Source organism: Schistocerca serialis, chromosome 9 (genome assembly GCF_023864345.2).
Source record: "Schistocerca serialis cubense isolate TAMUIC-IGC-003099 chromosome 9, iqSchSeri2.2, whole genome shotgun sequence".
Classification (NCBI taxonomy): Eukaryota; Metazoa; Arthropoda; class Insecta; order Orthoptera; family Acrididae; genus Schistocerca; species Schistocerca serialis.
The window spans coordinates 310,958,729-310,970,990 of NC_064646.1; positions in this window are offsets into that span (position 1 = coordinate 310,958,729).

The window sequence follows — 12,262 nt, forward strand, 5'->3', positions numbered from 1 at the left end:
ATTTCGGCAACTACTCACACCACCAGCATAAACGTTTGCATCAAATGCTCCTAGTTCTTCCGTGGTTATTGACCAACTGGCATTTCCTAGCACTCTTAGTGCGTCTGTTATAGTACATTTCAAGATATGTTTGATTGTATAATTGTCAATGAACAAGTGCCAAGCACTTGATACAAGTTCATCACTTACATTTATTTTTGCATGTGGTGTAGGTCCAGATCATTCTCTGAAAATATTGTGATTAGGAAGACGCGTACCTTGTGAATCAGCCACTGCTTCTATCCAGGCTGTTCCATCAGGAGCAACTTCTTTATCTCTTTCATCAGACGACAAAGAAGCAGTCACTTGTTCTACACTCCGAGGAACAGGATTATCTTGTCTTCTGTTACATGATTCTTCTCGATCTACAGAGCATGAATAACAGAACAAATGGAAGAAAGCCACCGTCAAATCTAAATCAAGTACATTAACATTATATGTAGATAAAAATATGACGATTATGAATTAGCCGCAATAATAATAATATACTTACTAGACTGTAAACTTCCATTACCTGTATCTGAAGAATCATAATCATTAGTATCAGATGATTCAGCTTCTCTCAATGTCTGTGGTAAAAACTCTTCCTGTGAATCGTCAGAAAAAAGTTCGCCACAATCTGAATCACACTCCATAGCCCTTTATAACTCTGCAAGAATCTTTCCATCTCGTAAATACTCTTTCTCATTCATTTCAATCTTCAGCTCACAATCTCCTTTGTAAGACTGAGTAAGACTGATTCTTTCAAGGGAATGTCTAGCAACGCTGAACCGAGTCCATTGTTGTCATTTCATGCGGCAATAATATGAACGGAAGTAAATCATTACACTACAGAGTAAAGTAGCCGAGGCTTGAGAATACATGAGATAAATGTATGGCATACCTATAAACAAAATTATAGCTTTCATTCTAAAGGGGTCAATATGACCCCTCTGGGCGTTAAAGATAAAACGGGAAAGAAGTGAAAATCAATTAGGCGAAATGCACTGTTTTTTTATTATAATGAAAGTAAATGTCAAATAAATAAATGTCACGGGAGTAAACGTGACTTCAATCATTCTCCAAAACATAGCTTGCACTTAAAAACCTCTCTGGGCTTCGAGTGTTAAACCAGAACCCAAAACACCACAACCCTATGGCGCAAGTCGAGAAATCTGCAGCCTACACTGTCGCATAATCATCTGAGTCTCTGACTCAGATCCCCCAATCGGCTCTGTACCAAACGTCCGCAGTCGGTCCTGTCGAAGATGCTACAGTTGGTGAGCTATTCCTTCATGTCGCAAGCAACACCGACAGACTTTATCCCTTCAGATAACCACTCAAAACCAGAGAGAATCTCTTCCGAATCAGTGAATGTCTCCAGATCCATAACGACATACATCGTTAGTACCGAAATGATGCATCACCTGCCGTTTGCTGCAATCCTCTGCTCTTCATGGCATCCAGAAGCACTCGATTTACATCTGTCATGACTCCTCCCAGTATGCACACAGAGTGCACATTGGATTTCTTCTCTTCCTTGACAGCCATATGCTTAAGTGGTCCCACTATGCACGAGACCCTAGAGCGCCCAACTACCAGTGAACCTACCTTCTGTAAAAGCCCAGATCGTGTGTGGCGAGAGGATTCCTCTGGAACAGGGCGAGCGATTGAATCTGTCTCACTCTTTCTCAACCATAGATATATCCCTAAACGTGTTTGTCAGACGAATCACGAGGGCCCTTCGATTGGCCCCTAGGCACAAGCCTTTCACTGCCTGCCACACTTTGAAACACCCTCCCACTCGATGGGAGATGTGGGATCATCCTCAGTGAGTGTAATACCTGGCGCAGTCAAACTACTGGACCGATTGGGTGACACGAGGGACTTGCTTGACGCATTTTGTGTTCCCATATCCACTGGCAAAAGCCTTAAGCTGCGTGGCCGAAGCCAACACCTCCTGGAATTGTTGCGGAGGGTCACCAACTCAGATCGTATCAAAACACAGAAATCACAGTCCCTATCCATACTAAAGTTGGAGGAATAATAGAATGAACTGTGATTTAAAACACGAAACTCAAAACGGAATACTGTGTACTGAACTGCTGCTGTTTGGTTGGGAGGTTCTGACCCACTCTGTACAGTATTCAGTCTTTCTACAGTGACCTTGTGGTCACTAACCTAACTGTTCAAAATGACGTTCTTTAATTGCTGAGGAATGTTTATGACTAAGAGGTGTAGTATGTTATGGCAAGCATTTACATTTCGTGGCACCTCCTGAACTAACTCTTCAAAAAATTTTCGGAGAAAGTGTTTAGAACATTTTCGGATGATGTTCTATACCTATTATAGACTTCAAGTATGTATTTCCACAAACATATCGAATGTAGATTAAAGTAAGTACCAGCTGCAACTTAATGAGTCGAGTACCAGTGAACACCGAAATTAATTTTCCCTTGAACCCTTCAGCAATTATACCAACTGAGTTGGGAGTTCGGTAAAAATGACCAACTGTCAATTTATTACGGTTGTTGAGTATGATCTCTGTCCACACTAACTCACAGAGAATTATCTGCTTCAATTTCACTCCAAGATAAACTACTTGTAGAAGCAATAAAGACGCTACCACTAACTCAATTTAATCTATCCTTTCCATGTACGTTCAGATTCTTGGTAAGAAAATGGACTGAACTTATTTCTGGCTTTAGTCAGCTTTTAGTATCTATAACGAATGATGCTTCGGTGCCCTGTATGTTGGCTCTGTCTGGATTCTTCCCAACTATAGTGTCTCAACGTTTGGAACTATACCACTTCGAGAGTCGCTAGCTTTTCTACGTATGAACATGTAAGTTATACAAATTATTTCAATGTACGATCACCTGTTTTGTTGTATGGAGTGTTATTTTCCATATACCACAAATGTTTGTGTTACTTTTCTATTTGCTTCATATTCAGCACAGAGCTTTGGCATCAACAAACGGATCTGCTGGTGTGGTTTGCAGACTTCGAGATGCTGGACCCAGTTAACACCATTCCTTGCCAAAAGATGGATATCGCTGCTTCAAGATATCGCTGATAGTTATTAAAATAGCCAAAAGAAAATAATAATGTTAGCGTTATGATTATCTGCTATCAGTTTATTTCCAGCTATGTTGCCTACACACGTTTGCTAATTAACGTAATATTTTTAATATGTGGCAGGAGTATGTACAGTGCAAATGAGCAATAAATTATCCACATGATGTCTGATGATATTATTACTGAAGACTTTTAACTGAAATATTTGGTATTTGTCTACTAGAGGATTCTTTGTAAAAGAATTGATAGGTCGAAATCAAATCTAAAATTCAGACACGGCAGTGAGATATTAATAAAAATGCATCTCTCAACTGAATAAATTACGACGATATTAATTTATTACGCATATTCTGTAGTGTTATGATACGTAAGATCTTCAAGGTGTCAAAAGATGTTTAGTTATCAAAGATAATTAAAAGTAAAACGAAAAATATAAATTCATTTGATTGACCAATGAAAAACTAAGTCATTATTTCAAATCTCTGCACAGCAGTCGTGTAATATCTCAGATTATCACAGCACGACTCTAAACAACAGCTACAATATTAGCCAATATGAACTGATAATTTTCAATTGCTATATGTAAGAAGTATTTTCACGCTTTATTCTTTCAAAGATTATCTGAATTCGAATCTGCATCAAAAAAAGAAAGAAAATTACGAAGATAGTTTACGGTCAGGACAGCGCATCTTACATGGCTTTTAGAAATTGATCGCTGCATTATAAAAGACAACTATAAGACACATTTTCGGAGGAAATACAGTCGCCAGTTGCAATCGGACGTCGAAGTAATTCGATGTTGAAAGCTTGTGTTGGGCCGGAACTCAAACAGGTACCTCCCACTTAACGCGAGGAACACTGCCGTTTTGTATTTTAGTTAGCTTAAGGAAGTGGAGTGGTCAATTTCAGGCAGGTTGAGACAGCACAGTCTAGTGTTAAAGACAGTACTGAAGAAGCAAAAACAAAATTAAAGCATAAATACGACGGAAAGACTTCCTTACTGGTGGAACCAAGATTATATGCTACACCCATGGCTACCAGCAACAAGATATCTGCAGATCCTTCCATCCTGCCATTGCGGTTGGGCACATCTTCACAAAGAAAGGGACCATATGGTTCTGCCATGTGTTCTGGTCCGTAAAATTAACACGCAAATAAGGCTCACATCTCATACTTGGCACAAGCCAACTGTGGAAAGGTACCAGGAAGACACTACCAATATAATTAGCAAAGTATTGCTGGAAGCGCAGGTGGTTTCAGAAACAAGTGAATCATTCCAGTAGAAAGTCCGAAATCGAGAACGTGCTTGTGACCATCCTGGTAAAGATACAACATACTGAAAACCTTAATCTGTGCCCCTGGAGGCAACTTGGTACGTGGATAAAGCATCACATCCAGGAAGAGAAAGGCAGTCAGAGTCACTACAGTCGGGATTGTGCATGGTAGACTAGACTGGGGACATAATGGAGCATCTTCCATACATATGGAATGAGTTCTGTGGCGATTCATATGTTTGTGGTTGACCACAAAATACCACGCTGCTCCTGTACCAAGTCGAAGAGAGTGCCAAGCACTGAACACCAGACCAGTGGCCAGGTACGCTAATTGAAGAGAGACGGCTTTCAATTAGATTCCAGAGCTGGTGCCATATCATTTGCCAGCAAACTTCACAGGCCCTCTGCAGCTCATCATACACTATCAAAAGCATCTCAAAATCATGGTCACAGTTGAATGACATGAAAGCCTCATGCACGTTACATGCCAACCACCTGTGAAAGGACATTCTGGTAATCACCAGGTGCCATCTGGATGCTGCTGTTGCCTCTGTGGCAGGTCTGGCCCATAGAGACAATTTGGGGCAGGACACTCTGAATGCAGGTAGTCATAAAACTCTCAAATGACTTGAAATCACAGTTGAGCAGCTTAAGAGATTGGTGATGGTCAACTCCCCATCTAGCTGATGGCTTGGGAACCGAGATAAGAATGCCATCGACAAAGGCAGTTGGCATCTGCAGTTGTCATCAGTTTTTGGTACATCATAACCCACTTGGGCATCATAATCTCATGGAAAGTATGATAAAATTCTACTGGGAAACCATTTGGGTTTAGCGATTTGCTGGTTGCCCTTTGCAGATGGCGTCTACTATGTCTGCTGCCATTATGGGTCCGTGACTGTCACTGCCGCTTCTTCACCAAGATCCTGAGGCAGTAATCGGAGGATTTCATCATAGTCTTCTGCAGCCTAGAGCCACCAGAAATGATCCGTTGGTGATATCATTCTGGGCTGTCAGATACTTGGCTGTCCAGTGTGTGCAGCATGGAGATTTACGGTCTATGACATCTGTGATATTCACAGATAATGTGATGGATGGTAAATGTTCACCACAGATTGGTTTTGACTATTCATGTACATAAGTGTGCCATCGAGGTAGTTTAGTGCGAAGAATAGTGATCTTTGCTTAGAACTGTTGTACCTGAGTCTAATGTCATGGCGGTGGCTATCGGGTACAAATATCTCGTAGTAGTTTAAAATGATATTCCATAGTGTGCTGAAGCCAACAGATCGTCTCTCGACCGAAATGCGTCGTTGCTCGCTGCAGAGTAGGTTTTGTGCAATGGAACCACCACCATATTGTGGAAGCAATCATCAAAGGCTGCCTCACACAGATCCTCCACATCTCCACTAGCTTCTCCCTGCTGATCCTTGAGCAGGGTAAGATTCATTTTCCATGAGCCACTGTTTCGACATATCCTCTGCCTTGTGAGTGAAATGGCGCAGATGTAGGCATCTTGATTGGGAAAGGTCTTTGTCAATATTTCAGCATCAACTGTCTCAACTGTATACCCCTGGGAGATATAGACCTAATCAAGGAAGCTCGCCATATGTCTGGTAATGTACTCATATGTCATCCCTGTCTGGCATCGAGAATACTCCACTATGTAACGACAAAGTGTAGGTCCTGTACTAGGCGTTGCAGTTCCTGGCAAGTTTTAAAATGCGACATCTCAAAGCTGCGGTGACATGACAGAATTGAAGTCACCCCCTGGGATGATATGATTGTAGCAGGCACCAAGCAAGGGCGCGACCTCCTCCATATAAACCTAAAGTGGTCTCTCCTGTTGTCCATACTGGAGGTGGCATACACTCCTGATGCTCTGATATGTGATAGTAAGTGGAAGTCCTAACACTGATGGGAGGTAGGTCACACCATCAGTGACGATGCCTTCCTTCACCAGAATGGCACTTTGTAAACGTCGTATCCATAAATACATAGGAAGTAGATGAGGTGTACTTCCTGTAGGAAAGCGACATTGAGATCCGCCAGCCACAAATGTCGCGAAACATCTGCAGCTTGACCCTTGAACGTATTGATGCCATCAGTCTGGTATGACTGGCACAGGGAGGTGGTATCGTTGGCACTCTTTGGGTGAGGTGGAGGTGGGACACCCATCTTGGGCAACGGTAATATCACTAAATTTTGAGGTTGCTGAAGGGTGGAGCCACAGACCAAGCCCATCTACTGTCCATCACCAAGAAGCATTTCACTGTAAGAGATCCCATTAGGGGAACTGATAATCATGTCGACCTGTCTATCTGCTGGGTGTGGTTGCCACTGTCAGGATCTTTGTCCCCTGTAGACACCAGATACTGGTTAGAGTCAGTCAGCATTTCTTCCATCGCTTCAGAGCCCATTGTTCTCTGACATGAGTTTCGATGACTGAAAATGATAGGAGGGCGTTGCCATTGGGGCAAACAGCATCAGTCCTCACCACTAACAAGTCTGCGATGACCAACCTCTCCTCTGGAGCCATTCCTCTTTCACATTAAAAAACTGGCGCTGGGGGGGGGGGGGGGGGGGCGGAGTGCCCAGAGAGTGTGGACTGTTTGTCTGTAGTGCCCTGCCACCACATCCAGGACTGATCAGGGTCGATAGGAGACGATGCTTTTGTTGACAGATAACGACCAGATGTTAGAGATTGCTTGTACACGCATGGGAAACATCTTTTCCTCCCCTGATGTCCCCAGATGGCAGTTGCGAGAAGCACCATATGTGAAAAGCTGGCACACCCTATCCAGAACTGACTATGTGATAAAGTGTGCCCATTTTTCCGCTATGTGGCTTATTACAATGTCATAGGGTCTCATTGCTGTGATCACCATCTCTGCTGGCACTTCACGTGGCTACTCGAACACACAGACCCACATGTTCGTTTCACAAGTTGCATTGTCCACTAGCTTCACGTAGACCACACTACTCATGATGGAGAGGTGAATCCCTACTACCTCCTGATGATGCAAACATCATACCATAGAAATTATTCAGTTTCGGTCATTAAACTACAGTATCTATTTTTGTTGTGAAAACGTCAGGGTGCATTGAACGAGATAAATTGGACTGAGACGGCTGCAGATCGCAACTACACCTCACAGATGTTACCACAGCAGGGACAAAAACGTGACATCCACACCACTTCACTGCCAGGAGCAGACTGCTTCAGCCATCCAGAAACGCATTCGACGCAAATCTCAAAATATCATACGCTAGTAGCGTCCACAGTCCATTCACTTACTTGCTCGCAGCGAGATCTGTATTCTCTGCAAGAGGTCAGACACTGTTGTGCATCTTGCACTAAAGTTTGTGTCAAGTAACGGTGTGGTGTTTCTTCTCTTGGACGTGTTTTACAAAACAGAACACCCCCCCCCCCCCTCTACCAAATTGCATATATACGCGTGACTGCTTTGATAACTTTTTTGCAGATGCAGAACAGGATGTGAGCCTCTTGCAGAAATACATGACTCTCCGTCAGCCAGCAGGTAGGTGAATGCATAGTGGATGGTACTAGCATGAGACAAGTTGAGAATTTGAGTGAGACAAGGAGCGCGTCCGAATTCCATGGCAGTTAAGGCAACTACTCCTGTTAAGCAGGCCATCCGGGTTCATGTCCAGGTTCACCACAAATGTTCAGCTTTTACCATCGAATTATTTCAATGACCGATTGCGACTGGCGTCTATCGTTCCTTCGAAATTGGGTATTTACGGCCACTGTGTCAACCAACAGTGTGATATCTGGTCCGCCTGACATGTCTGACAGAACATGTGTGTGCTATATGATGCCAATGCTTCGTAGGTGTACCGGTGTCAGGTGGTTCTCCTGCCAACTTTTAGATTGAATCTCTGTTTGTACGCCGGCCGCTGTGGCTCAGCGGTTCTAGGAGCAGGTCGCAGGTTCGAATCCTGCCTGGGGCATGGTTGTGTGTGATGTCCTTAGGTTAGTTAGGTATAAGTAGTTCGAAGTCCAGGGGAGTGATGACCCTAGATGTTAAGTCCCATAGTGTTTAGAGCCATTCGGACAATTTTTGAACCCTGTTTGTACTTTTGTAGACGGAATACGCACCCTGGAACTTCATGGATATTTCCGTCAGTGTACCGGTTCCGTACCATTTCCAGGACAGTGACTACACATTGCTTGTATAATTGGTCACTCGTTTCAAGACTAAGGCTAATATTCCAGGTTAATTTACAAAAGTGAAATTTTTGTTAGAGTACAGTGATTTGGTACCTATTAAACAAGATCGTTACTCTTTGCAGAAGAGTAATTTTATTATTAAGATCTGCTAGGATACCATAACTTATTGTAATAGAAAAAGTGCGGCTTTGCAGGAAATGCAATTGAAGGATGTACTGTCGCTGATGATGGTGGAAGTACTTGGTATTACATTTTCTGTTTTCTAATTACTGTGTATGTAATTGTGAATGTAGCTGCGCTGATCCGAATGCATAAGGGATTGAGCTTTGTGTCACTGGTTTTTTCAGTTTTATTTATTGGAATAGGTGCTCCAATCGAAGTGAATTCCACAGCATTGCTAGCATATGTGGCGCTGTAACCAGTGTTGACATTCAAATTGTATTGTGCATTCTTCCCCATGAAAGTCTTAACTGTGATATTAAATGTACGTAGGTAATACTTCGCTGGGATCTAAATTTACATTCAATATAGTTACAATAAAATTTTTGCTACTTGAGAGAGTCCCCATGAAAAACGAGTGATCGTAGGACAATGAATCTTTGTGGAAACATTTGTGAGAATATACGGAAGAGGTATAACAAATATATCATTGAAAGAAGCACATTTTAATATCCACAAGAGTAGATAACGTTTGTTTATTGCGTACCATAGTCGTGCTTCCGGTTACAAACGGTGCTTAACGTGACAACCACCTGCATCCACTACAGTCTGGAACCGCATTAGAGACCGCATTTCACAACTATTCGCAGCACTTTCCGAACGGGGGACCGTGGAATTTTTAGCTGTAGCGACACGTCTAGTGCTATGCTTGCAGATCCCACATTGCGTCCAGCGTTCTCAGCCATGGTCACAGTAACTTTTTCAACAGAAACGTTCTGCGGCCGGCCGAAGTGGCCGTGCGGTTCCAGGCGCTGCAGTCTGGAACCGTGAGCCGCTACGGTCGCAGGTTCAAATCCTGCCTCGGGCATGGATGTGTGTGCTGTCCTTAGGTTAGTTAGGTTTAACTAGTTGTAAGTTCTCAGAAGTTGAGTCCCATAGTGCTCAGAGCCATTTGAACCATTTGAGCCAAACGTTCTGCGGAAAGAGGACCTCTCCCTATTCCTTTCATGAAAAAATGGTTCAAATGGCTCTGAGCACTATGGGACTTAACATTTGAGGTCATCAGTCCCCTAGACTTAGAACTACTTAAACCTAACTAACATAAGGACATCACACACATCCATGCGCAAGGCAGGATTCGAGCCTGCGACCGTAGCAGCCGCGCGCTTCTGGACTGAAGCGCCTAGAACCGCTTTGCCACAGCGGCCGGCTCCTTTAATGAGTCAATATTCTCGAAGAGTAGCAGCATTAATGTTGTTGCTGTTTTCGTAAAACAGCTTCACGAGTAAAGCCCTTTTCACCTTGTCCAGACCAATGTTGACTTTCTGCAACCGTAATGCACACTGATGCTTGTGTTGCAAACCTACGTCGCCGTACAACTAAAGGCGCCTAACGGCGAGTCACGACACTAACATTACTATCGACGCATATCCTGCAGTGCACTCACTCAAAATAATTCCTGTTTAGTTGGGTACCCGTACGGTAAATATACTATGTGATCAAAAGTATACGGACACCTGGCTGAGAATGACTTTCAAGCTCGTGGCGCCCTCCATCGGTGATGCTGGAATTCAATATCGTGTTGGTCCACCCTCAGCCTTGATGACAGCTTCCACTCTCGCAGGTATACGTTCAATTAAGTGCTGGAAGGTTTCTTGGGGAGTGACAGCCCATTCTTCACGGAGTGCTGCACTGAGGAGAGGTATCGATGTCAATCGGCAAGGCCTGGCACGAAGTCGGAGTTCCAAAGCATCCCAAAGGTGTCCTATAGGATATATGCCAGGACTCTGTGCAGGCCAGTCTATTACGGGGATGTTATTGTCGTGTAACCACTCCGTCACAATCCGTGCATTATGAAAGGGTGCTCTATCGTGTTGAAAAGTGCAATCGCCATCCACGAATTGCTCTTCAACAGTGGGAAGCAAGAAGGTGCCTAATGTAGCCCTGTGCTGTGATAGTGCCACGCAAAACAACAAGCGGTGCAAGCCCACGCCATGAAAACACGACCACACCATAACACCACCGCCTCCGAATTTTGCTGTTGGCACTACACACGCTGCGAGATGACGTACACTGGGCATTCGCCAGACCCACACCCAGCCATTGGATCGCCGTATTGTGTACCGTGATTCGTCACTCCACACAACGTGTTTCCGCTGTTCAATTGTCCAATGTTTACGTCCATTTGACCAAGCGATGCGTCGTTTGGTATTTACCGGTGTGATGTATGGCTTATGAGCAGCTGCTCAACGATGAAATCCGAGTTTTGTCACCTCCCGCCTAACTGTCATAGTACTTGCAGTGGATCCTGATGCAGTTTGGAATTCCTGTCGGACGGTCTGGATAGATGTTTGCCTATTACACATTACGATCCTCTTCAACTGTCGACGATCTCTGTCACTCAACAGACGAGGTCAGCTTGTACGCTATTGTGCTGTACGTATCCCTTCACGTTTCCACTTCACTATCACATAGGAAACAGTGGACCTAGGGATGTTTAGGAGTATGGAAATGACGCGTACAGACGTATGACGCAAGTTACACCCAATCACCTGACCACGTTTGAAGTCCGTGAGTTTCGCGGAGAGCCCCATTCTGCTGTCTCACGATGTCTAATGACTATTAAGTTCGGTGATATGGAGTACCTGGCAGAAGGTGGCAGCACAATGCACCTAATATGAGAAACTTACGTTTTTGGAGGTGTCCGTATACTTTTGATCACATAGTGTAGCTTTCCGTCCACGCTGGCTTAAGTACCGAAAGTTTAGTTATAACCACCCAGTACATATTGATTCAGCTGCGTAATGTCGTCTGTAAATTGAGTCCCATTGCATATTATTAGGAACTGTAGGCGTTATGGCTAACAGAACAGTCGTCAAAGTGTGTCACTACTCCGCAGAAATATATTTTGATGCAAAATTATGACGGCGTCTCCCCATAGGCCTACTCCTGTAGTATTTCGCGTAATAATTATGAAATAACCCCTTCAGTTACGTGTAGTGTGAATTTGCCATAGCCGATAGGCTATTATTAATAGTGTGAATTTAGTTGTACAGTATATATTTCAAAAAGAGTTGCTCCGACGCACTGCGGACAAAAAGCAAACATTCCCAAACATCAGGCGAATAGACATACCGGCGCAGAGCTTTTGGTACACTATGCAGACATTTCTACTTAGAGGACAACAGTAAGCGCTCCTGGAAACTATCGCTATTCGCAGTGTAGTAAACACCAAGCATCTGACGTGCTGTCAGACAGTTGCTCTTTGTGTATCTTCTACTTGTCTTAAAAAAGAACATATCTTCATTAAACTGTGTTACAATATATTTCGGCCTCGCGGAGTAGCCGCGCGGTTTCAGGCGTCTTGTCATGGTCCGCACGGCTCCCTCCGTCGGAGGTTCGAGTCCTCTCTCGGGCATGGGTGCGCGTATTGTCCTTAGTGTAAGTTAGTTTAAGTTGGTTTAATTAGTGTGTAAGGTTAGGGACCGATGACCTCAGCAGTTTGGTCCCATAAGATCGTACGACAAAATTCCAATAT